Below are 25,995 nucleotides of genomic sequence, written 5' to 3' on the forward strand. Positions count from 1 at the left end.
GCATGTTTGTGGAGACATCAACATCCCTGCAGCAATGGCTGCTATCCCTAAGAGCTTCAACAAGCTTGGTAAAAGAGACACTGTCAACTTCATTTGGCCTCAAAGTGAGCTACTTTACAAGTTGTTTGTTATCTTAAGCTCCTCATCTACCCAAATGCTTCTGTTTTTTTTTTTTTTTTTTTTTTTAAAGAAAATGTTCCTTACAGCCCTGAGAAATTTGTTTATGTAAAGTTGCAGGAAAAGTTTGTTTGTTTTAAAGTTTCTCAAGGGCTACAAGGATCAGTTTTATGAAGAAGCATGCCAGAGGCACTTGGGACTATAATTGGCTCAACAGCCATTAGCTTTGAAGGTATTCCATGTTGACCCCCTGTTGAAACTAACAGTTAAGTAAGGCTGCTATGAAAGTCATTGTGTTATGCAATAAAATACATAGTCAAAGGGACAAGAGCATTCCTGGGAAGGAAAGCAAAAAGTATAAAAAGAAGTTGAGCTTTTATCATGATGCGGGAAGAGATATTTCTGTGACTGTAAGGCTGCTCTTCATATCACATAAAAACATTGGCACATACATCATCGTGGTATTGCTTATGAAACAAATGAACATGGAATCCATTTTTCAAACCTGTCTACTCTTGTGAGGCACTTACCAAAATAACATATTTCTAACATCTCTAGAACTGCAATGTGACTAATTATCTGGACTCTTATTAGTACTGGTAAATATATCATGTTCATTTTTATAGCATTGTCTGCATGAAAAAACAGATATTTTATTTATAGCTGTTTTTGTCATCTTTATCTGGCTGCCATATACATTTTTTAAAAGAGAAGAATAAGCTTGCAATTAAGACGTTGAACTGAAATACAGGAGACCTGGCTTCAGTTTCTTGCTCTGCCGCAGGCTTTTTGTAACCTTTGACAAGACACTTAATTTCTCTGTATCTTAGTTTCCCATCTGTAAAATAGGATTAATAATACTTCCTTTCCCTCACCCTTTGTGTCATCAATTTAGAATATAAGCTCTTCGGGGCGGGGAGAGTCTCTTACTATGTATATGTGCAACAGTAGGGATTCTTCGGATAAATTATTTGGTGACCTCAGAGTGCGACCACCCACTCATGCTGGTGGCTGCTCTCACACTTTTTCCTAAAGCTAATTAAGTGTTTTAGGAAAAACAAATAAAGATGCACATATACACGTCCAAATCATTGTAATTTATTTATTGCTAGCTAATAAGTCTGTTTTGAAAAGTGATATTAACAAACATACAAGTATCATGGGGGGAGGGATAGCTCAGTGGTTTGAGCAGTGGCCTGCTAAACCCAGGGTTGTGAGTTCAATCCTTGAGAGGGCCACTTAGGGATCTGGGGCAAAATCAGTACTTGGTCCTGCTAGTGAAGGCAGGGGGCTGGACTCAATGACCTTTCAGGGTCCCTTCCAGTTCTATGAGATAGGTATATCTCCATATATTTATATCACTTTTCACTTATCCATCCTCTGGAGTGGAGTTGGCTGGGTGCCCGGAGGCCCCCCAAACTGCGTTCTTGGGTGAGGAGGCTATGGAACATGGAGGAGGGTAGGCGGTTATACAGTGGATGCAGCGGGGGTCTGTGCTCTTGTTGGCTTTCCTGCAGCTGCAACAGATACTTTGTCATGTCCGTTTGCTCCCCCAACAGACACTTCATCGTGTCCGTTTGCTCCTCCATTAGCCTCAGCATCATGTCCTGTCTCTGCTCTTCGCACTCACTTAATTCTTTCCTGGCCTCTGCCACTGACTGCCTCCATGCATTAAGCTGTGCCCTATCAGTGTGGGAGAACTGCATGAGCTTGGAAATCATGTCATCATGAGTGTGTTTTTTTTTGCCTTCTAATCTGCGATAACCTCAGGGACGGAGATGATACGATTCTGGGGGGACTGCGTGGTCACCTGTGCTGCTGTGTTCGCCACGCTGACCAAACAGGAAATGAAATTCAAAAGTTCCCGGGGCTTTTCCTGTGTATCTGGCTAGTGCATCGGAGTCAAAGTGCTGCCCAGAGCGGTCACAATGGAGCACTCTGGGATAGCTCCCGGAGGCCAGTACCATTGATTTGTGTCCGCACTACCCCAAATTTGACCCAGCAAAGTCGATATTAGTGTTACTCCCCTTCCCGGGGACAGAAGTTGATTTTAAGAGCCCTTTAGGTCGATGGAACGGGGTTGGTTGTGTGGACGCATTCATTTTTAAATTGACCTAACGCAGCTAAATTCGACCTAACCCTGTAGTGTAGACCAGGCCTAAGAGACTTCTGATAAGGTTTTATTTTGGTGTCTTTCCTGTTACATGTGTAAATTAAAGAATTCATAAAAAGTCTTCAAACTGCAACTTATTTTTCGCATTTTATTTCAAGAGTGATTCTCTGAATACTTTTGTATGCTCGTGGTGCATTCTACTCTCATGTGCTTCTAAGTGCCTAGAATGTGTTTGCAGCCAAAGCCAAGTTATTAAATTAAATTTCAAGCAATTAAAGATTTATGTCTTTGATTTGGGACATAATGAATAATATTGGCACATTGAAAAAGATGAGCTAGAGTCGATAAATGTATTGCAATACTTAAGAATTCCATTAAACAAAGATGGTTCTTGTATTAAACACTTTCACAATACTAAAGTTTGGGTTTACAGGACCTTGAGTGGTTTTTGGAATTTTGCTGGAGATTTTTATTTAGTTCTCTATAGAATCTTTTAAGTCAAATGCTCTAACTCAATTACTCTGGCATCAGGGACTGAAGTTTTGGGGTTGTTTTGTTGGTTTCTCCTCTATTAAATATTTCATGAAAGGGTCCCATGTCTCCTTCAGTGAATGCTGAGGGAGTTGATTAGAAGTGAAACTATGTTCTCCGAGGGGAAGTTCCTTGCATCTTTGAGAGTCCCTGATGATTTTCATAGAACTGTGATGACAGTGGGCCTTGATTGCTCATGCTGATGCCATAGGGTGAAGACTGAAATCATGGGTGGCTACAACAAACTAAACCCATTCCATATATTTTGGTGTTTTGCTGTTGAAGCAAAATCTCCAAAGAAAATGTAACAACTAAATTTAGGGATGTCTGGAAACAAGCTGCCCTTAACCGGGTAAATTGTTGTAGAATTGATCCTATATTTGTTTGTAATTGGAATCCTTTTCAACAGAACAACCATAGCTTACTCAGTTTCTGAATGCTCACCAACAGACAGGTTTATGCCTGTGTTTGTGAGAGAGGCTAGCTGCCTACAGTAATTGATAGAATTTGGGTCATTTCATTAAATGTAAATGTTTAACTGCTCACAATATGATCATCTTTTTTTCTTTCCATTTTCCTAAAAACACATTTCCCCGTGAGAAACATTTCAGCAAATGATCTCTCTGTTAGTTGAACGAAAACACTCCGTATTATATGTGTCTGTCTGATTTCAATTGTGACCTCTGAGGGGAAGAGTCTGTGTCTTAATATGTTTGTACAGAACTGAATGTCTACAGCTGATGATCAGTTAACTATTATATAAAAATAAGCACCTATGGCTGAGATCATTCCATTTCCTCTGCTCACTTTGGGCCATAGCGTGTACTGCTGCTCTGCAGGGCAGGTGGGGTTTGTAGAGGGCAGAAAGATTTGTGTCCTGTGTTTCTACGGGATACTGGGGGAAAATTGCAGTCCCCATTCCCACAGTGACTTCTTCCTCTGAGACACAAGACACACCCCAAAGGGAACAGGGAGTCGGCAGGGACACAGCCCCATTCCCTACTGCTCACCAGTTAGCATGTTGGAGGAGTAGACAAAACGCCCTGAAGAAGCGTAGTATCAGGCATGCTCCTTTGCACCCTATGGTGCTTCAGAAAGCATTCTGCTTCTTGGGGTGGGGGGCATTCTCCGCCCCTTCAATACATGACTGGGCCTTAAAAGCACACTTGAGCCCTTTATAATTTAAATTGGGTTTAGTTTGAGCCAGTCTCTATTTCTAATACAATAAGAATTAAGTAGTTAACACCTGTGTTGAAAAATAACAATAATAAAAATCGACTGAAGCGCTTGCTTTGGCTTGGCTCTTGACTACAAATTAACACTGTCTGCTGTGCTTTGGCAAATGTTGCCTTTTCAGCAGAGAGAGTGCATGCCAGATTCTTCTTGGCTCATTAATCATTATGCAAAATTGGTGTTTTTTCCTGATTTCTTTCCATGTGAATTTTTGGTGGGGAAAGGTGTGAGGTTTTTATCTTATTTGTTTGATGTGCAGTCCATGTTATGTACATCATAATTTATGTTCAGATATCTTTGGTTGTATTCTTTCCACATGCAAAGTTAGGAGTTTGATACTAAGCACACACACAGTTATATTGAGGAGAGGACATGTCTGTACTAAACATACAGTTAAAGTCAAGGGTCTTAGTTTATCACACAGTTGTAGTATGGACTATCCTGTGCTTCTCTGAGTTTTACCCTATTTACTGGGGCCTGGTTAGGGCCCATGTATGCTAGAACATTTTGCTGTGTTATAAATGGGTCCCCTGACCAAGTTATAGGTATGATAGACCAGGTCTCATAGGGTATGTCTACATTGCAGCTGGGAGCAGTCTGGGTAGACACACTCATGCTAGCAAGGTTTGATATTACACTAAAAATAGCAGTGTGGATGCTGCGGCTTGGGCTTCAGCTTGGGCTCTTAAGTCTTGGGGCTTGAGTGCAGGGCCGGCTCCAGGCACCAGCAGAGCAAGCACGTGCCTGGGGCGGCACATGCTAAGGGGCGGCATTCCGTCCATTCTTGGGGCGGCAGAGTCCGGGCAACTTTTTTTTTTTTTTTTTTTTTTTGCTCGGGGCGGCAAAAATGGTAGAGCCAGCCCTGGTTGAGTGGGCTTGAACCCGAGCTGCAACCTGAGCCACAAAGGTCACACTGCTATTTTTAGCACACTGCTTGAGCCCTGCTAGTGCGAGTCTGTCTACCTGGCCTGGGAGGCTTGCTCCCAGCTACAGTGTAGACATATCCATAGTGATTTAAGTCCTATGTTGGAGAATCCCGAATGCTGACAGGCTGGTGAAAGGATGAGTTGTATATTGTAGTGCATGTGTGTGTTGGTGGAAGTGGATGATGTAGGTAGTGATTAGTTTTTCAACTGTGATTTTGTTTTTATGAATGTGTCGTAGGTACTATATCAAGTGTGAGTGACACTTTGTTCTTGCATAAGCTGCATAGAAAAGTACTAATTGTGACACGAATTAAGCATATCCATATGGAGACAATTGAGAGTAGTAGTATTTTATAAAGTCGTCAATAAAGTCATTACACTTGTTAAGGGATGGGTGAAAGAATAAGAGAAAAGTGGTAGAGTTCAAGCCTTAGATTCATTGGTGTGTAGTTGTTGAATGACGAAGGAGACATTGGAAATAAATGTCATATGACTGCTGGAATAGAAACACTTTGTCTGGATTTTGCAAGCCACATATTCCATAGGAAAGGTTTGCTTCTGGTTGTAGCCAGAAGTTATTTGCAGGCTGTTTGGGTTTCATCCAGTGATGCCACATTACTTTTACATTCCAAAATAGGAGCTTCCCTATTGTGATTTCTTATGAATATTTAGATCTTGCTTTAGTCCAATCCTTGGACTGTAATTTACTAATCAACTATCTATCTATGGAATGAGTGTGTTATCCACTGTTTTAATTAGATGGATTTTTGTACCTTGTGTTAATATTTTAAAAACGTAAGTTGTTGAAAATTTGTAAAAGTTGTTGCTGAGCATGGAACACTCTTTTAAATTATTAAAGCAAAAAATATAAAGTTGTCATTTGTTATCAATGATTAGTTTTGGTAGACTAATTTTTGTTTGAATTTACAAGAAACTTTAATGATAGACTCTAATAGTTTGTCTTTTCAGGATGCAGCTGTGTATGTTTCCTTTCACCCACTCAGCAGTAGATGAAAGATGAAGTGCCCTATTCATGAAAAAAATACTTACACAGTAGTCGTGTATAGTCTAGAGACATTTTTTCCACCCATTTTTAACGCATGTCTTTTGGAGAAGATACCATACTTGATTCATAAAGATAAATCTAATTTAGATGTGTGGTTTAGGCAAACAGAGATTTATTAAGAGAAATCAATTCAGGATGTGGAGAAAACCCCTTTTCTTGAGGTGTAATGATCAGGTAGGCAGCTGTTAAAATACATGTGGATTTAGAATTGTCACACACACATGCTACTGTGACTCATGACCAGAAAGTGTTAAGCATCCTGCAGGATAAATGACTCAAATTCAACCCTTAAAAACATATGGGGAGATAATGTTTGTGTTTTTGTGTATTTACATATATATTGGTAGAAGTCAACAATGTAATCAAACAGTCCCTGTCTATGCTGTATCCTGTTAATTCAGAGATCAACAGAACATCTTAACATTTAAATGAACTGTAAACATAGGATATTGCTGTATTCATCTTTCTTTGAAATGTATAGCAAATCACCTGTGAATGGTGGAAAAACAGGCAATTGCCTTATGTTGATCTGTGTGAATAATTACCAGTGATGCTTAGGAAATGTGTCTGTTGTTTGCTAAGGGACTCCAACCTGTCAAAGAGAGCCTGAAACTATGTAAAAAATGGCTTGGGTCCTCCTCCTCCTGTGTATCTCAGATCTGCTTGAGGCTTCATGCAGGGGAAGCCTAAACCACAAGGACTGAGGTCCCAGTTCTGACTGGACCACCCTGAATACAAACATTGGATTATAACCTATGAACTATTTCTGAAAGAACTCTTTGCATCTACAAAGCTCTCCATCTCTGCTATGAATCTGAATCTCAAGATTGACTCATGTCTGTATATACACTGATCTTTTAATCAATTCTCTCTCTCTTTTTTCTTTTGAAATAAATTTTAGTTTTCTTAATAAGAATTGGCTGTAAGTGTGTATTTGGGAAAGGTCTGGAATATTCATTAACCTGGGAGGTGATGTGTCCGATCCTTTGGGATTGGTTAGAACCTTTTTAATACGATGAATAAGATTTTCAGTAAACCTCATCATTTTGACTGGGGTGTCTAGGTGGAGGCCTGAGCTTGTGTTACTTTAAGGGAATTGTGTTGTTGACTTCTGAGTAACCAGTGAGGTATAATAGAAGCTGCTTTGTGCTGGCTTGGTAAATGTAAGTATTGGAATATCCACCAGCTTTGGGGATTGCCTGCCCCATTCTTTGCAGTGCACCCTAATTGAGTGACCTCAACTGGCTCCCCTGGGATTCCGGTCACAACTACATTATACCAATATTAAGAATCTACCTTAAAACAGCCCTCTACGCCAAGAACACTGATTTATTGCAGAGTGGAAAGTATTATCAAATAAATTCTAGTAGATAGCATTTTGTTGCATTATTTCAGTGGAACATGTGGCTGTATGAAAAAAACATGTTTTACCAAAGCACAGAATAAACAGGCAATGGCAATGTTATGTTGTTCACATTCCATTTATTCCTTTTACTCATAACTGTATTCATCCATCTAAAGAATCCTTAAGTTAGCAGCTGATGACTCAAAAACCTCTACAGTTAGCGATTAATGCTTTATGCCATTTAAAAGATGGCATAAAGCGTTAGTTTTCAGATGGTGTAAAGAATTAGTTTCCAGCTCTAAATTTTCTTGAGATAGCAGCTGGTAAAATCATGTAAGACATGAAGTGGAAAAAGAGCAACATGGTAATCAAAATAATGTGATTTTTTTTTTTTAATGTCCATCATTTTGCAATAAGCCAAAGCTAGAAACGCTTGGCAAGGGCTGTGCAAATACCTTTAGGACAAAATTTTTCCAAGCACTGGCCCTATATTGATAGTCAATAGAGAGAAATAAATCTCTTTTTAAAGTGACTGAAGGATTGATTCATTTAGTGTTAACATTTTCTATAATCTCAGCTATGTTATGCTGCATTTTTATATCTCTGTAGAACAGAAGTGAATTAATATCTAAGATGAGTTGATGTCTCATGTAATGAAGAGTAATGGAATGATTTTTGTCTTGCACAAACTAGGAACATTTACTGACTACTCAATTTTTAAGATTAAAGACACCTTCACCTTCTCATTGCTGAAATAGCAGGGCTGAATGGCAATCTGGCACTCAAAATAGTGCTAGACTGGGGGACCTGCCACTGTTCTTTGCCCTTACATATTGCAGCCAAAGGGAGTGAAAGGTGACAGTCTGACCTTGAGTTTAGGCTGCGCATTGCTGAGAATAGGCTGAAGTTGGCAGTGTGCAATAAAGTGTGTGGGGGGGACAGAGGGAGGATACTACTCTTTCTTGGTGCAATATCAAGGTGTGACTCATTGCTAGTTAGCTGCCGTAAGCCATGCTCTCCTGTCCCAGAAGACTGATTCCTGTATCTTTCTGAGGTCAGCATACTCCAATCCTCATTACTGTTATACACCTTCGGTAAACAGTAATTCAGCCTACATCTTTAATCCTGCAGACAGGATATCAGTCAGTGAGAGTTTTATTCTGTTTTACTAGCATACTCATTAAACCTTACTATCACTGTATAATTGGCTTAACTTCCATCTTGTGTCTATTGCAGATGTAACTGAAGTAGTCTTGTGGTCACATGTGGTTTAGAGCCATGTTTAACCTGGCATCTTCATGGGTGTATTCCTGTACTCTTTTCATTACCCAGTTAATGAAGCACTGACAACAAGGTACAGGGTGTTCTCTCTTTCCTGTAAATGTATATTATTAAAGAAGCTACCTCTCCTGACATTTAACTGTTGCCAGTTTCTAAACAAGGTGCTGCCCCAGTAGTGCTAGTGCAATATTCTTACAATAATTTGGGTGAGAAATAGACAAGCAAAGATTATTCATGCCATGAAATTACAGCACTTTGATTCTAAACTATGGTGCTAAAGATAAACCTTTTATAAAACTCTTTAACATTTTCCCTTTACATTGCTTATTAATATAGTGGGCCAAACACTGCTGTGTTACACCTATGACAGCTTCTTATGACTTCAGTGGTTTTGCATGGATTTAACTGAGGGCCGAATATTAGGCTATAATATTGTGCAATATATCAAAGGCAGTTTTTAATGGAAATTAAGTAGGTAAATCCAGTTATTCATGTCGGAATATCAGTGACATTGCAGCAGACTTTTCAGAAGCCCTCATGATCCATCGCTAACTTTGAGCACTCAGCAGCTGATCTACCAGTGATTGCCGCACACCATCCATCCATCTCCTTGCTAGCCACACCTACAACAATGACGCACCACCATTCCTTCCATTATGACTATCTCTAGGTTATTTCCATCTCTACTCCTAATGTGACTAAAGTACATAAGCTTGTGTCAATTTCCAGCATCAGGGTCTGCTTCTGTCCAATAATATTTCTCACATAAGCATTCACCTTTTTGTCCATCCAGGAGATATGCAAAAGTCTTCACCAGCACCACATTTCAAAAACTTCAGTTTTTTTTGTCAGCAGCTTTAACTTTCCAGGATTCACATCCATGAATGGAAAAAAATTAGGCTTTTCACCAGTTGCACCTTTGTACATTTCCAGATACTACTTTTTTCACACTTTCTTAGGGGAGGCCATAGCTGAATGAGCCATTCCTAGTCGTCTTCTGATTTCTTTGGAACAGCCTCCTTGTTTGGATATATATGATCGCAGATAATTTAAATTAACCCACTGCCTCTAAGTTTGTCTATTTATCGTGATGTCTTCTTGCATTCTGTTTTGGTAGTCATGTTGACATACATGCATTTTGATTTCTTCATGGTCAGGAATAGTCAGTGTTCCTCACTAACTGTTTTTACAGATTCCAATATATGTTGTATTGTATTGGTGGTTGTAATAAAGAATGTCATGTTATCAGCATGTCTGAGGTCGGTTAAGAGGTGTCCACCATAGAAATCCCAACTCCTTCCACTTTGTCAAAACCTTTCAAGGCTTGTCTCTCTCTTTAACATGTATGCGGAATTTACTGACTTGGTGACAAAGTATGCTCTTGTCTCACACCCTGACTGGTGGAAAACCACTTGCTGTCTCCAACTGCTGTTCTTACTGTGGTCTGTTGGTGGCGGCAGAGACTTGTCATGAGTTCACTGAGATGCTTTGGAAACTTCATGTCTGCCGGTATCCTCCCAAAATAGACATATTGGACAATATCAAATGTTTTTGAGTAGTCAATAAAGCACATGATCAGTGGGTGATTGTTCTCTCTGCGTTCTTCAGTCATGTGATGGGTATTCATGATTTGGTCATGCATGCCTTAGCGTCTTTGAAACCAGTTTGTTGCAGTGATAGTTCTGTTTGTATTTGTTGTTTCTTGGGATCCTGAATTATGTAGAGCAGAACTTTGCTGACGTGATTACAAACTGTGGAATAAAATAAAAACTGTTGTTGTTGAAACCACCAAAACACACTTTTTGAAAGGTCAGCATCAGACTGCATCATGGTTAACTGAGAAGCTGTTTGAACTGGCAAAAAAAGTGACAGAGTGAAAGAGAATGCCTTGGAGATAGAAGAATGTAAGAAAGTGAACACACAGAGTCAGAGGCACTCTAGGTGAGATGAGCAAATATGAAGCGAAAATGTATGGAATTTGAGAATTTTAAAGTAGAATAATAATCCAAAAGGTATGTTCACAGTGGTAAGATTTCTTACCGTAAGGTTTTCCCTGTGATCAGATATAATAAGAGATCATGATGGCAGAATGCTCGCTGATGATATTAAACTCAGGTGGAGTAATTATTGTGCCAATCTCTATGCCTTACCAGAGCCACTCATAATGCAGGATGACAGAAAAGAGAGCATGGGAGCCGGAGCCATCGATCCTCTGAGAGGAAGTGGTGTATGCTATTATGAAAATGAAGCCTGAGAAAGCATCAGGGATAGATAATGTGCCTGCAGAATTGTTAAAAAGTTCAGTAGTGATCTTATTTGGACAATTTGTAATTATGTGTGGATAACTGGGAATTGGCTGGAGGACTGGATGAAGGGAATTTTTTTTGCCGTTAACAAAGAAGGGAGACAGAGTGTAGTGGAAATTATAGCTGTATTAGTGAATTAACTACAAGCACTTGAGGCCCACTGAAGTCAAGGGGGAGTCTTTCCATTAATTTCAACATTCACTGGTTCAGGTCCTTATTTTCTTTAAAGGCCAGATGCAGAAGCCCTTAATCCAACATAGCACCCGGGATGTAAATTCTTCAGTATTTTCCTGTTTCTCCCTTGTTTTTCACACTGAGATTTTAAAAGCTTTACTGGCATTGAATTCATGTGATTTTTTTGCTTGCAAAACAAGTTCCTGGAATGTGAGTTTTAATAACCTTATATCCAGTCAAAATATTACAAATATGTTGGATTGGATGTCAATCTAGTTTAGTTGAACAGATCCAAGAAATCTGAACACGTCTGGTTGAATAACTCTAGATTGATGCAGGCAGATACAAGAATATCAATTGAAAATTAGGCTACAGAAGCAACGTGCCACTTAAGAAGAATTGTAATTACTCTCCTGTTTGCAATTCAAAAAGTTAATTTGATAGAGATGCGGTTTCTATTACCCTTGCTACATTAATCATATTCTTGAGTTTAAGTGCAGTTTTAGTAGATCGTAGAAGATTACATTGCATCATGATCTGTGCTCGTGTACCTCTGTAGTTAAGGAGCCTTTGTTTTCTATAACATTTCGGCATTGAAAAGTTAAGGGTCGAATAGTTATGTTTTCACATCTGCTGTGAATTGAGAGGAAGGATGGATCTTCTAGTAAATTCATAAAAAGAAGTAGGAAAATATGTTAATTCATCTCAGGAGTGGTAATGACAGGGAAAATGGCATCTTTTCTTTTGTTTCGAGACTTTTTTTTTTTTTTTTTAATCTCTACACATTGTAGGGCCAGATTGTGTTTAGCCTCTGCAACATTCACTCAAGGGATGAACAAGAAGCCTGTCTAGGCTATTGCAACATGCTCATCACCAGGGAATTAGGGGATCTGGACACAGTTGTAATTTGCACTCTCTTGATTTAAAAACAAAAAAAGATTCAAGGCCAAATTTTCCCTTGAGAACTCTTTCCATGAGTGTTCTATCATGCTTATTACTGTAGTAACAAAGACCAGGTTGTGAGCCTGTTATTGGTCACTAGAACTACTCGTATGAGTAATTGCTTGCCACTGTAGGTAAGGGGCTCACAATCTGGCCCCAACCAGTTAAATATGTGTCCAGTACTACATCTGTCTCAAATGAGAATTGCATGTATATATTTGAAAGCAAAGTTAAATTCTCAGTTCCTTTTGCAGAGGAAGAGGTGCCAAACTTTTTGAAACTAAGGGGCTGGTATTGAGAGATATTGAGCACCTGGTGTTCCCATTGACTTCAGTTGTAGTTTTGGGAGCTCAGAACTTCTGAAAATTAGGCTCTAATTATTCAAGAAGACTTCATGTGTCTTAAAGAGAACATTTAGGAACATGAGTAGAACTTCCCAGCAGCAAACCAGTGTGGCACAAGGGGAAGGGAACACAGTTGCTATATCCTTTCCAGATTCCCAAGGCAGGTATTGAATGCTGCAGTCAACTGCAAATATCAAGGACATTAATGTTGATTGGCATGTTGTTTTTCTGCAGACCTAAGCAATCCAGCCATGCAGAACAAATAAGGAAGGTGTATTTCCCTATATTCAGATAAAGGAATGGGAACAAATACATCATCTCTCCTACCAAACTAAGTTTTACATGGGTGGGGGTGGGGGTGGGAGGGAAGCTGCTCCTCTTTTGAAATAGGTGCTGCAGAAGAGCTACTTTAGCTGATTACAAGCAATATCTGTCCAGAAACTCAGATGAGGAAGGAGACTTGGAAGCTTGAAAATAAAGTGGGACATTCAGCTGTCAGAAAGAAACGTATGATGAAAAGCAGTCTGTATTTGATAAGGGAACTCTGTTAATACTAGACCAATTCTTTGCCTTTGGAGTTTTCTCAGGATAAGTACTCATTATTCATTTTTGACTATAGCATGCCTGCAGGACATAGGGGAGCTGTATTTAGATACAATAGTCTTTCCTGCCTGCCAACCCCAAAACCCCATAGACTGTGATGGTAAAAATACCCTGAGTGGAAGAGCTCCATAACAGAATCAGTTTTCATGTTTACTGAGACTTTAAATCACCCCTTTATTGTATTCCTTTTAACATGGGATGATAGTGTGATTTATTCTTTAGAAAAGCATATTGATTATTAGACCCTTTTAAAATTAATTAAAATAAATTGCATAGGGGTTGGACTTGTCACACTATTTCTCTTAGCCCCAACTGGACTTGCATTTTGGAGACTCCTTTTGTCCTTATCATGGGAAAAGCTGATTCTTTTCCTTTAGTAATATAACCAAAGAAAAATAAATATGGTAAATTTAACTTGAAAATTCCTCAATAGTAGTAATATGTCAGTGAATGTGCAAATTAAATTGATGTGAGTATAGTTTCTTTTTAGGTGGTCCCTTTACTCTAACTAGGAAAGCTGGCTGTCATTCTGGATCATCAAGAGAATACTATATCCTTTCTGTTGATTAGGGATGAAACTTAATTACTATAAACAGTGGCATTTTGTAGCATTTGTGACATTTCTTGATTGGCCCTAATCCTCACTGCTAATGAGGAATTGTGGATGCATCATGCACTGCTTTGATTTCTAGTTTTATTCTGAATACCTGAGGTTTTAAATATGTTTCCAAGTTGCTTTTTTGAGAAAAGAATGACTGACTGGGATCCAAATGGAATGCATCCTTTAAACCATCTCTAGTTTTGTGGTATGACCTCAAGGACCATATAGGAAGGTTTGCTAAGAGTAGCTGTGAGAATGAAAAAGCTATATTAAGTTTTGACCACACGTAACAATTTTGGCAACTTTGTACTAAGTGTGGCCACTTTTGTGCACCTCCTTCTGTGGAACCTTGTGCTGGAGTAATTTATGTAAAGATGAAGTTTTACTACAGTGCAATTTGTTTCTTATTCAGTATAAATGTGAGTCAGTGTTTCTGGAGTGAAAATCTATGAGATGCATAGAAACTAAATTATATTAAAATATGAATGTCTGGAGATGTTACACATCGGGGGCCACAATGTTTTTTAAAAGTGTGAGTGGGAACAGAATTTCACCGTGTGTTTTTGAGGTAAAGGACTCAGGTATACTAGCTTGGCAATGGGCTCTGAATTGACGTATGTCAAAGCATTCTCGTCATCTGAGATATATTCATGGGCCAGGTAACTGTCAATGCCTTTTTTTTTTTTCCTCCCTTTCTTTGGAAATAGTCTATGGTCCAATTCACTTCAGGGCAGAGCCCTTGCCCAAGGCTCTGTTGCCCGACTTAAACCCTACTAAAATCTTTGATGTGAATATTAAATGGGATTCAGTTTTGGGAAAGGCTCTTGTGTGGGTCTTTTTTGTTGTTAGCCAAACACACAATCTATCTACCCCAAATACAGATCAATAACAATGTAGTCTAAATGCTAATGGTAGTTTAAGGAGCTGGTTCTACTGTAGCGTGGTGATGCTCTGATGTAGCACGGTGTTTACCTGTGTGGATAATCAATCAATTATCAATCATTTGTAAATCAAGAATTGATAGGCATTTTAACTGTGATTATACATTTAGTGAGAATGTTCTCTCCAGTTCAGCTTAGTTTAATAATAACAGAACACCGATAAGTTGATTGGATTTATTAATCAAACAGTTAGAAAAGACAGCACATAGAGAAGCATACAATTGCCAACAGCTATGGAAGACCTTCCCTGTAGTTTCTGACAGCTTGCATCCAAAGTATGCTGATAATTTTAGTTCCCCTATAATTTAGGGGCTGTTGTGATCTTGTTACCCTTGTTATGTATCATTCTGATCCTTATCTATTTCCTCTTTCTGATGCATACTTAAATTATTTCCAAGGTTCCCTGTTCCATTGCAACTTTCCAATTGTCTTAGCACCTGATGGTTAGTCAGTGTTTGTCCTTTTTTGGATAATTTCATTGGTTATACATCTTGTGGTTAGCACATTATAAAAATATATGTCTTAAAACAGCTGTCAAAATAGGTTAAGGATTACTGTTCAGTAAAATTTCATTCTTCGTTAGACTTCTTTATCTAATTGCAAAGCATCAAGGGAGTCTTGCTCCCAGGCAAGCCTTAAAATCTTTCTTGGCCTATCTTCAGTGTCAATACCATAGAAGCCATTGGCCTGATTCCCATCAGTTCACAAGATTTCTACTGTATTTTCTGACTAGAAATAATTTTATTCTGAAAATAAAATATAGAAATGGACAGTCTACTTCTACATGGGAGTAAATTGGAGCAGCACAGGTGTAAAACCTCTAGAGCTGGGCAACGTTTTTTGACCAGAAATATTTCCCACTTAAAAATGGAGGTGTTTTTTTTTTTAAATTTTCATGTGAATGTCCTCTGTAACCATAATTTTCGATGGGAAATTTCAGAATAAAATATAATTGTGGGGATCCTTCCCCCACAGATTTTGACCAGCTCTAAAATCCAGTGTAAGTGAAAAGAGAACCAGGCTCAAAAATTGTCAAGGTTCTTTCAAGAAATAAATACAAAAAGTCTGGGTTCAATCCTCTGGTTTAAGTTGCTGTAGATCCATTTACTTTACTTTATTTGCACAAAATAAGGATGTGGCTCAGTGTGTGCACTTTTTATATAAGTATGCTGATGAGTAGGAATTAGAACATGTTTGGATTCAATCTGGTAGGGCAAATTTTAAGTGTTAGAGAACAATCCTAAGGTGACCAGACAGCAAATGTGAAAAATCGGGACAGGGGTGGGGGGTAATAGGAGCCTATATAAGAAAAAGACCCAAAAATCGGGACTGTCCCTATAAAATCAGGACATCTGGTCACCCTAAACAATCCTGAAGTCATTATTACTGTCAAAACTACTGACTTCAGTAGGAGTTTTCTGGCTTTACTAAAGACTTCAAGATTGGGCTCTAAAACAGTTATGGCAAGTTTAGATTTGAACAACTGTTATGCAAGCTGTGTATATAATCTTTTGACTGTTACCAAATGTTCTAGCTTTTGACAAAAGGAATATGTTAGTGCTTCCCTTAAGGAAATCATTTGACAAGCATTTTTTTACAGTATTTTTTTTCCTGTGGATTGAGTTTCGAGACTTTTTTTAGCAGGTGAGGAAGTAAGCTTTCTGCAGAAGGGTGCTGACCTTCATAATGAGTTACGTTGGCTCTCAAAACCATTACAAGAAGTTTTTGTGGTGAAATTACAGATATCAACAATTTCTCATATCATTTAATTTTTTGCACCTGGGAGAGGAGCAGATAGTAGATTACTCAGAAGTAAATAGTTGTGAGTTCAGGCAAAGTTTTATTATCTAGGGTTACCATATTTGAACTTTCAAAAAAGAGGACACTCCATGGGGGGAGGGTAGCCATGCCCCCTATCCACTCCCTCCCACTTCCCGCCCCCTGACAGGCCCCCCCAGAACATCCAACCCCCCCTGCTCCTTGTCCCTTGACTACTTCATCCCCTCTCCACACTCCCGCCCCCTGACAGCCCCCTCCAGGAACCCCTGACCCATCCAACCCTCCCTGCTCCCTGTCCCCTAACTGCCCCCCAGGGCCCCTTCCCCCTTCTCCAACCCCCTTACCGTGACGCTCAGACCAACGTGACTGGCTCCATGTGGAGCCAGACACGCTGCCACAGACACGCTTCCTCGCGTGGCGCACTGAGGCTGCGGGGAACGGGGAGCAGGGGAGGGGCTCTGGCTGCTGGAGGCTCCGATGCGAGTGGCACAATCTGGCCCGGCCGCTCTGTCAGTCACGCCACGCTCTGCATTGGGAGGGAAATCCTGGACCTTTTTAGATTTTTACAAAGTCCTCCCGGACAGCTATTTAAAACCCCAAAATCTGGACATGTCTGTGATAATCCAGACGTATGGTAACCCTATTATTATCAGAATGTTAACATGAGAAGCCAAAAATGTTCATCATCCAGCAGAAGGAGAATTAGTTCTCCTCTGTTCCCCCTGCCCCCATTTTTCCTCTTTAAAGTGATTTTTAATTGCTTATATGTTTATTCACTGAGCAAGTACAGCATGTGCAGCAGTAGTGTAAATTTCCTCATACTGCCCTGCCAAAATGACTTAACCTGTTCTAGAAAAAACATAATTCAGTGTCCACTCCCATTCAATCCTTTCACTTTCTGCTGAAATCATTAGCTAATAAGGGCCAGTGATGATGGTGTTCTGGATTTTCTTATTAACACTTGTCTTACTACACTTGTTAGCAGAACTGAGTCCATCAACTCATTTTAAAAATGCCACTGAATTATGACCAGACAACGACAAGGCAAGTTGCTACTAACCTGGACCTGGTTGCATGTAGTAAATTGGAAATGCAGTGCAGTGGGTGGAAGGTGGAATTATATTATTATTATTGATGTTCTGCACGGATACTGAAATTCTTTATAACATTTTCAATTGTTTAAAAGATCTCAATTAAAAAAAACCAACTTACTTCCTTTTTTGCCTTCACACTAATAGAGAGTTTATCCTGATATAGCTGTAGATAGCTTTTTCACTTAGGGCTACCCACAGCTTTTTTATAAACTGCTTACAACATTGAATTCACAGTAGCTTGAGGGTAAAATATTAATAAAAAAGAGGTACATTTTTGAGTTGCTGTAGTGGAATATGTTAAGTCTGCTTTACTTTTAAGACTTTGACAAAACAAACGTTAACACTAGCCCAAGTTGAGAATTGCATAAATCTTCCTGATTTGTCATGGAAAGCAAGCAGGTATTGAAAACATTTGTCCAGATCGCTTAAAACAATTATGAAACTATTGATAAAAACAACATATTTTAGGCCTGAAGAAGGGCATTAGGTTTATTATATTAGAGGCCATTTGTTCCCATAGAAACTACTGAGCAGACTGAAATAGGAATGTTACATCTCACACAGGATATACTAATGGCTAAGTATGGCTAAGGAGTAAGGGACCTAATCTAATTCCCACTGATGTCAGTCAGAATCTTTCTCTTGTCTTCTGTGACAGTTGGATCAGGCCTATCATGCCTAGAAAGTGCAGCTGTGGAATAAAATGTAAACACTGGTTCTCGTAAAAAATTGTCCATCAAAAGTATTTTTTGATTCAAGGAAATTTTTCATGGTACTATCAGCTTTCTGTTGAAATTTTTGATTTTTTTTTCATCAGAAAACCAAAAGCCTGAAGATCTAAATATTTCTATTCATATACATGGCATGGTGCCACATGGAGGTGTAGTTTGGTTTCCCCATGTCCCCATTCTCTTCTATTGGCAGTACTTCCCAGCTGGACTACATCTTCTGCAATGTACCATGGCCAGGGACATCTCACCTTACCTTGAGCAGAGACCATGGAGCATCATGGGAGAAGTCTGGTGAGAGAGCCTGTCCCGTAGAGGAGAATGGGAGTATGAGGCACTGTGGCAGTATTTCCATATGGAAATATTTCAGTTTCCATTTTTTTCCCTGAAAAAAAATCAAAATTTTCCTTGGAAAAGAGCCCATTTTCCAAACAGCTTTAGTAACAATATCAAATGCCAAATCCTCAACCTCTAATGCACAAGCCCAGGATCCAGGGAGAAAGGACAAGGCATCATTTCCCCAAGTCCACAGAGCCCTTCCTCAACCATTCTTAAGCTCTGTGGCTGGAGTAGTCCTGTGAAGCCCCTAACTCTGTAGCAGGAGCCCACTGCAGTTGGGTTGCCCATTCTCTGTATATCCTCAATCCAAATCCAGGCCACTCCCTTACACAGCAGCACCACATTGTTTCCACTGCTGATAGGATCTCTGGCCACAGAGTTGAGGCTGGATTTTAAACAAGATCTGCTACATGGTGTTTGTAAGTGGAGTGCATCTACAATTCTGTCTTTCATATTTAGATTTTAGCTTATTTTAAATTTGTGTGTTCTCTTCTCCATGACAGGTAAGTTTTTGGCCCTAAAATGCACAAAAAGAGATCCTTCTTATTAAAAGGTCTTGGGGCCAGATCGTCATTTAGACTGACACTGAGGTGTCAAGTGAGGTAGCTCCATTGACATCAAAAGAGCTATCCTAATTTATGCCAGTTGATGACTGGCCAACTATATATTTGGTATATTTTAAATATGTTTAAAATAGGTTAAAAGCATGCTGCTCTTTCATGCGGTACTAATGTAGCGCCCCTCTCCACCTGGTTACCTCCTTTAATGGCAATCCGCTTACAGGTTTTGATGGACAGGTCTGGGTTCTTTTGGATCCCGCCACCCACTCAGCAGGGTGAATCTTTTTTCTTTTTTTTTTTCCTATGAAATTATTTAGCGGTGCCTCTACCCTCCTCGCGCCTTCCTGGCAGGGTCACCAGGGAAGCTTGGGCGGAAAATTCTAACTACAGAGTAATCCCCACTTACTTGCCAGATAGTTGGAGACTTCCAAGAAATAACACAACACATTAATATAATTATTGTGTTGAATATATTTTTAACAGGCAACAAATACAACATAACAGGGTGAAACACTATTTTTAGGGTCATCGGTGCCCACACTGAAAATACCCGTGACTTGATGTAACAAATGTAAAATGAGTGTCCTGTTGGTACGCGTACTTTGCTGGGCCCTTGATGACCTATAAAATTCTCTGCAGTGGTTTGGCAGTGTGGCTGACTGGGTTCAGTACAGCCCAAAGGATCCACAAGTGGGAGAAGGTGGTGAATCCCTCCACAGGTATAATAAGCAGCAGGTTATAAAATCCTCAAACCCTTACTCCCTGGCCTGAGGACACAGTTCAGGGAGTAGGGGGTCCCCAAAACAAATTCCCTGACTGACTGACTAAAAGACGGTGCACTCACGAACTCCATGAATGATCATCAGGTTTGAAGATGACGCTGGACTCTTCAGTCACTGCAGAGGGGCTGCTGTCTGCTGTCAGGGATCCTCCTCAAGCAGGAATCTGGCTGCGTTGGTCCCAGGATTTCCCCTCACCACAAAGGGGTGCAAGGCGGAAGGTGTAAATTATACAACTACCCTAACATTCAGGTATTTAAAAGGGTGTCATAAGGAGGAGGGAGAAAACTTGTTCACCTTAGCCTCTAAGGATAGAACAAGAAGCAATGGGTTTAAACTGCAGCAAGGGAGGTCTAGGTTGGACATTAGGAAAAAGTTCCTAACTGCCAGGGTGGTTAAACACTGGAATAAATTGCCTAGGGAGGTTGTGGAATCTCCATCTCTGGAGATATTTAAGAGTAGGTTAGATAAATGTCTATCAGGGATAGTCTAGACAGTATTTGGTCCTGCCATGTGGGCAGAGGACTGGACTCGATGACCTCTCGATGTCCCTTCCAGTCCTAGAATCTATGAATCCAGACTGTAGTCTCCTAGCCCAGCCTCCAGTCACACACTCAGCAGGCAGCTTCCCTGGACTAGCAGAGCTGACCATGTGGTGACTAGTCTCACCTAGGGGGCTGGAGGTGAACTCAGCCTGGCTGGGGAAATTTCTCAGCAAACTCTACCAATTGGGACTCATCTGTGGGGAAAGAAAACCCAGGTGAGGGATCGACTAGAGGCCAGTTCTCAGGGGGAACCCTGTTTGCAGGCCTGGGACTCACCAGCTCCCCACACAACCAGTCTCTCTGGGCGACTAGGATGATCAGAGGAATGGAAAACCTGTCGTATGAAAAGAGATTAGAGGAGCTTGGGTTGTTTAGTCTGACAAAACGAAGGCTGAGGGGGGATATGATTGCTATCTTTAAATATATCAGAGGGATAAATACAAGGGAGGGAGAGGAATTATTCCAGCTTAGTACTAATGTGGACACGAGAACGAATGGATATAAACTGGCCGTGGGGAAGTTCAGGCTTGAAATTAGATGAAGGTTTCTGACCGTCAGAGGGGTGAAATATTGGAACGGCCTTCCGAGGGAAACGGTGGGGGCGACGGACCTGTCTGGTTTTAAGATTAAGTTAGATAAGTTTATGGAGGGAATGGTTTAATGGTAAAACATAGTAGCCAAGGAAAACCAAGCAATGGTACGTAAATAGCATAATGGCCAACAAGGGCCAGGCTAGAGACTCTTGCCTACATGCTTGGGGTAGTACTGATCTCCATATTTGGGGTCGGGAAGGAATTTTCCTCCAGGGTAGATTGGCTGAGCCTCTGGAGGTTTTTCGCCTTCCTCCGCAGCATGGGGCAGGGATCACTAGCAGGAGGGTCTCTGCCGATTGAGGTCACTAAAACACAGGATTGGGGACTTCAATGGCAGAGTCCAGGGAAGGGTCATGTGGCCTGCAGCATGCAGGGGGTCAGACCAGATGATCATAATGGTCCCTTCTGACCTTAAAGTCTATGAGTCTATGAGTCAGTCCTGCCCTTGCCCTGGCTGGCTCCAGCCTCTCCAAAATGGATTCTCCCCTCTCCTGAACTCCCTGGGAGGGGCATCTCACTCCCTATTGGTGTATTTTACAGAGTTATATGAAAGAGATAAAACCAAATATTAAGACTAGAGAACTGAAAAATAAAAGAAATATATTATCATGTTTTGAAAAATGGGAACTACTCCATCTGTTTTTATCTCCTGCCATTCTATAGATGAGGAGTGATTTAGTTATTAGCATATGGAAGCAATTTTTAGTAGCCATATATTTATTGTATTCTGCTTCCTTTACATTGATGGAAGAAGGAAAAAAATGGGGGGGGGATTATTTGAGCTATTCTGATTTTTAATTAAAAAAAATAGAAACTTGTAATATCTTCCTTCTAAATATCAGAATACAAAAATATAGGAATTATAGAAGATCTCATTTGTTTTATATTAAATAGCTTTGGAGCAGAAGCTGGTGGATATTCCAGGATTATTACTATGTTTCTCTCAAAGTTCTTAGACACAGCAGATCTGCCATACATTGTTAGCTTCTTGCCTCAGATAAGTATTACCTGTCACATTTGTCTCTCTGGTATCTGCTACCTGTTCTGCCCAATTCATCCCTGGATGACAGGCCAGCGAAAGCAATATAAAAAGGGAAATTTGAGAAAGCTCTCCCATTACCAACAATTGTGTTCATGAGCATGATCCTTCTACTGAAATCAGTGGAGCAATTCCCATAGACTTCTGTGAGATTGGGTTGGGAGTCTTAATACCTAGTTCTTTTTCCCCCCTTTCTGCTCCTCCGTATCATTCCTTATACCCAATCCATGCAGTGGTTCCCAAACGTGTTCTGCCGCTTGTGCAGGGAAAGCCCCTGGTGGGCCGGGCTGCATCCGCAGGTTCGGCCAATCCCAGTGGCCGCGGTTTGCTGCTCCAGGCCAATGGGAGCTGCTGGAAGTGGCGTGGGCCGAGGGACGTACTGACCGCCGCTTCCAGCAGTCCCATTGACCTGGAGCAGTGAACCGTGGCCATTGGGAGCAGCGAACCGTAGCCACTGGGAGCCATGATCGGCCGAACCTGCGGACGCGGCAGGTAAACAAACCGGCCCAGCCCGTCAGGGGCTTTCCCTGCACAAGTGACGGTACAAGTTTGGGAACCACTGCTCTAGAGTCTCAGCTCCTCCTTCATTTTATGAAGAGGACCATTTGCTGGCCAAGGGGACTGCAAAAGTTCGATGCTGAATCCCAAAGACTGGTGGACTAGGTTAAGACGGGTAAACGTTTATATACAATTGTCAAACACTGTATGGGGGTGGCCATAAATAATGTACCATTAATTTCAACAGCAGGAAATTACATGCTATTATTCAAGAATATCCATATAAACTGCTCCTTACATTAAAAAACAAAACAAAAAAACCCCCACAAAATAGTTTTTTTTTCTATGTCCCCAGTTCTAAAACTTCAGCCAGAATATTATTTGATTTAACTCCAATGTTTCATGGTCTTTCTTCTGGTTAAAATTCACATCCTTCTTTGAGTCATATCCTACTTTCATTCCTGAAATATAGCAAACGTAAAAGATGAAAGTATATCTGTGATCAAGGCTGTGTACTGGAAGTGCTAAATGTTAGATCGCAGAATATAAGATACATATTGTGAAGGAAGGCATCCATATGTAGCAGGAAAACATAGTGAAGTCACATAAGGAAAATAGTCCAAGGCTTATTGTATAACATGGAGCTGCTCGATTAGTTGTAACATTTGTTCTGACTTTTTTTTTTTTCCTGTCTTGGGTAGTGAAAGATTGTAGTATGAACTTAATTAAATTTGAGATCATTGTTTGGCAAGAAAAGAGGAGAGAATTATATTTAGGAATTACCTCCACCCTTTTATGTGTGCACTACAGATGGGTATTTCATTACATGAACATGACAAATGTGTAATAATATAAAATGCATCTAACAGTTATAAAAAAAAAGATCAGTTTATTTTTATTGTGTTTGCTGAGTAGTCTTTCCTGTTGCCCAGGGGTGGGTCTTCAAATTGATCATGTAATAAAAGGCTCTATTGTAATGTATATGCACAAATTGGCAATTATGGTTGATGATGGAACCTTCAACTCTCAATTTCATTACTTGTTTGATTAAATCTCAATCTTATAGTGGCATTAGCTTAGTTTTTTTTGCATATCTCAACTTCCTATTAAAGCATTTTCCTCAGCCATCAAAGAAGCAGTATAGTTAGATGAGATCAAGTCTATTCAAGCCACTAAGACTATCTTTTTTTCAAGTACACCACTGCTGTCCCTTCAGTCACAATTTAGTAGTATTTTGATTCTTTATTCATCCCAAGGTGCACTTTTTCATCTGTGACATCATTCTGAGTTTGGGGTTTTAAAGCTCCTGTTAATTATTGTTTTCATATGTTGCTCCTACGCCTGAAACACCTCCTCCTAACCCTACATAACATGCAACATCAGAGTGTATGTCTACACTGCAATAAAAAACAGGTGGAAGTGAGTCTTATAGTCCAGATCAGTTGATTCGGGCCCGCGGCTGCAGAGCTAAAACCAGCAGTCTAGATGTTCAGTCCCAGATGGATGCTGGGCTCTGAGACCCACTTCCCTCCCTGGGTTTCAGAGCCTGTGCTTCAGCCTGAGCCCAAACATCTTCACTGCTGTTTTTATCCCCACAAGTCCAAGTTAGTTGACCCAGTCTCTGAGACTCGCTGCCATGGGTCTTTCATTGCAGTGTAGACATAACCCTCTTCAGAACTTACTTTCATCACTGATCTTCACCTTAGACTTCATTTTGGACACGGCTTTGAGTTTCAGTATGTATTGTTTAAGATAAATATATACAGTTTTTTAAAATCAGAAAAAAATAAATTTTTCAAGAACATACTTGAAAGCAAGTATATCTCAGCTCTTTCATCCTTGTCCTCTCTTACCTTTTTCTCCAACCTTTGTATATTGTCATTCCTTGCTGTTGAATATTTTTAGTTAAATTTCAAATTCCTCAAGGTAGGGACCTGTTATTTTTAAGTGCCAGGACTCGTAGATTATGACACTTCAGTAATAATAAATAAGACACTAGATCAGTGGTTCTCAAACTAGGGCCACCACTTATTCAAGGAAAGCCCCTGGCGGGCCGGGCCAGTTTGTTTACCTGCCGCGTATCCAGGTTCGGCCGATCGCGGCTCCCACTGGCCGTGGTTTGCCGCTCCAGGCCAATGGGGGCTGCAGGAAGTGGCGCAGGCCGAGGGACATGCTGGCCACCCTTCCTGAAGCCCCCATTGGCCTGGAGTGGTGAACCATGGCCAGTGGGAGCCGCGATTGGCCAAATCTGCAGCCCCGGCAGGTAACAAACCAGCCCGGCCTGCCAGGGGCTTTCCCTGAGCAAGCAGCGGCCCTAGTTTGAGAACCACTGCACTAGACTAGATGATCAGAAGGTAGGTTTATCTTAAAGTAGTGCAAAATGTGCACTTTATAAATGCATGTGTACATATATATTTATGTAGATTTAAAATATAGCAATATTTTTTTTCTGTGACCTTTCTTTCCTTGGTGGATTAACAGTAATAAACTTTGTGGGAAAAGTGTATTATGCTGGGATTTGAAAGACATGGTGGTTCCTTGATGTGTCAGCAGAGGGAGTTATTCCTGGTCATAATGGTTAGCATGGAGGAAGGCAATAGTGAGAGAAGGAAACAAAAGAATTAGGCTGGAATCTTGGATGGAATGAAGGAAGCCAGAGGTATTAGGAGGAAGAAGAGAGAACAAAGATGTTTGGAAGTCAGGCAGAAAAAGTTGTACAGGGCCTTTAAAGTGAGGATGAGATCTTGGTAGTAAAAGAAACTAGAGAAGGGTAGTGATAGCAGCAGCAGGCAAGGAAGATGATCGTAGGAACAGCTTTTTGGATAGATGGATCATGGCAAGTCGGGAAGCAGGGAGGCCAGAGAGACCATCACAGTAGTTGAAGTCAGAGCTCACCAAGGCATGTCTGTATTGGGGACATTGTTTATAAATTGGACCTATTTGCAGGTGACATGTTGCTCTTTATTGTAGCGATTCCTTAGTACATTTTCTGTGCCACACTGATATTATTGAATCATTTTATCTTAAATATGAATAGCCAAACATGTATTTTATTTCATATTTTGATTAAGGCTCCTTGAAAAATGTATTTCCATTTAAATAGTCAGAAGATGGTGTTAGGTCCAAGGAAAATGGAGTATAGAACAGGTTGTTTGGCCAGTTTAGCCAAAGTTAGGCTAACTGTAGTTGCTGGGCCATTCCTGTCTCTCTGTGAATCATGAGGACATGCTTGCTTGGGCTTCAAAGAATGAGACAGGGGAGGCCGTATTCTTGTACCAAATGTACTAGGAACGGTTTGTTTGGATATATGAAGACTTGCAGTCTCCACTCCCTGTTTCTGTTCTTAACTCCCTCCTTTCTCCTAGTTTCTGGTGCATGACGAAAAAGCTGATAAGAAGCTGCTAAGGCATCATGAACTGTTTGTACTGTCAAAGAACATAGATATGCATGAATATTAGAAGTTTTAACTAGTAAGGGGGGGGATTGGGTTGTTTTAACTATGACGCGACGGAACTGTC

The 25,995-nt window shown here is 40.3% G+C and overlaps 1 protein-coding gene across 6 annotated transcripts in view; it reads left to right on the plus strand.

The window, feature by feature from the left end:
• CHST15 (carbohydrate sulfotransferase 15) overlaps positions 1–25,995 on the plus strand; it is an 88,380-nt gene that overhangs the window by 16,711 nt on the left and 45,674 nt on the right. The gene's annotated exons all lie outside the window — the stretch shown is intronic.

The sequence above is a fragment of the Malaclemys terrapin genome, chromosome 7 (assembly GCF_027887155.1).
Source record: "Malaclemys terrapin pileata isolate rMalTer1 chromosome 7, rMalTer1.hap1, whole genome shotgun sequence".
Taxonomy (NCBI): domain Eukaryota; kingdom Metazoa; phylum Chordata; order Testudines; family Emydidae; genus Malaclemys; species Malaclemys terrapin.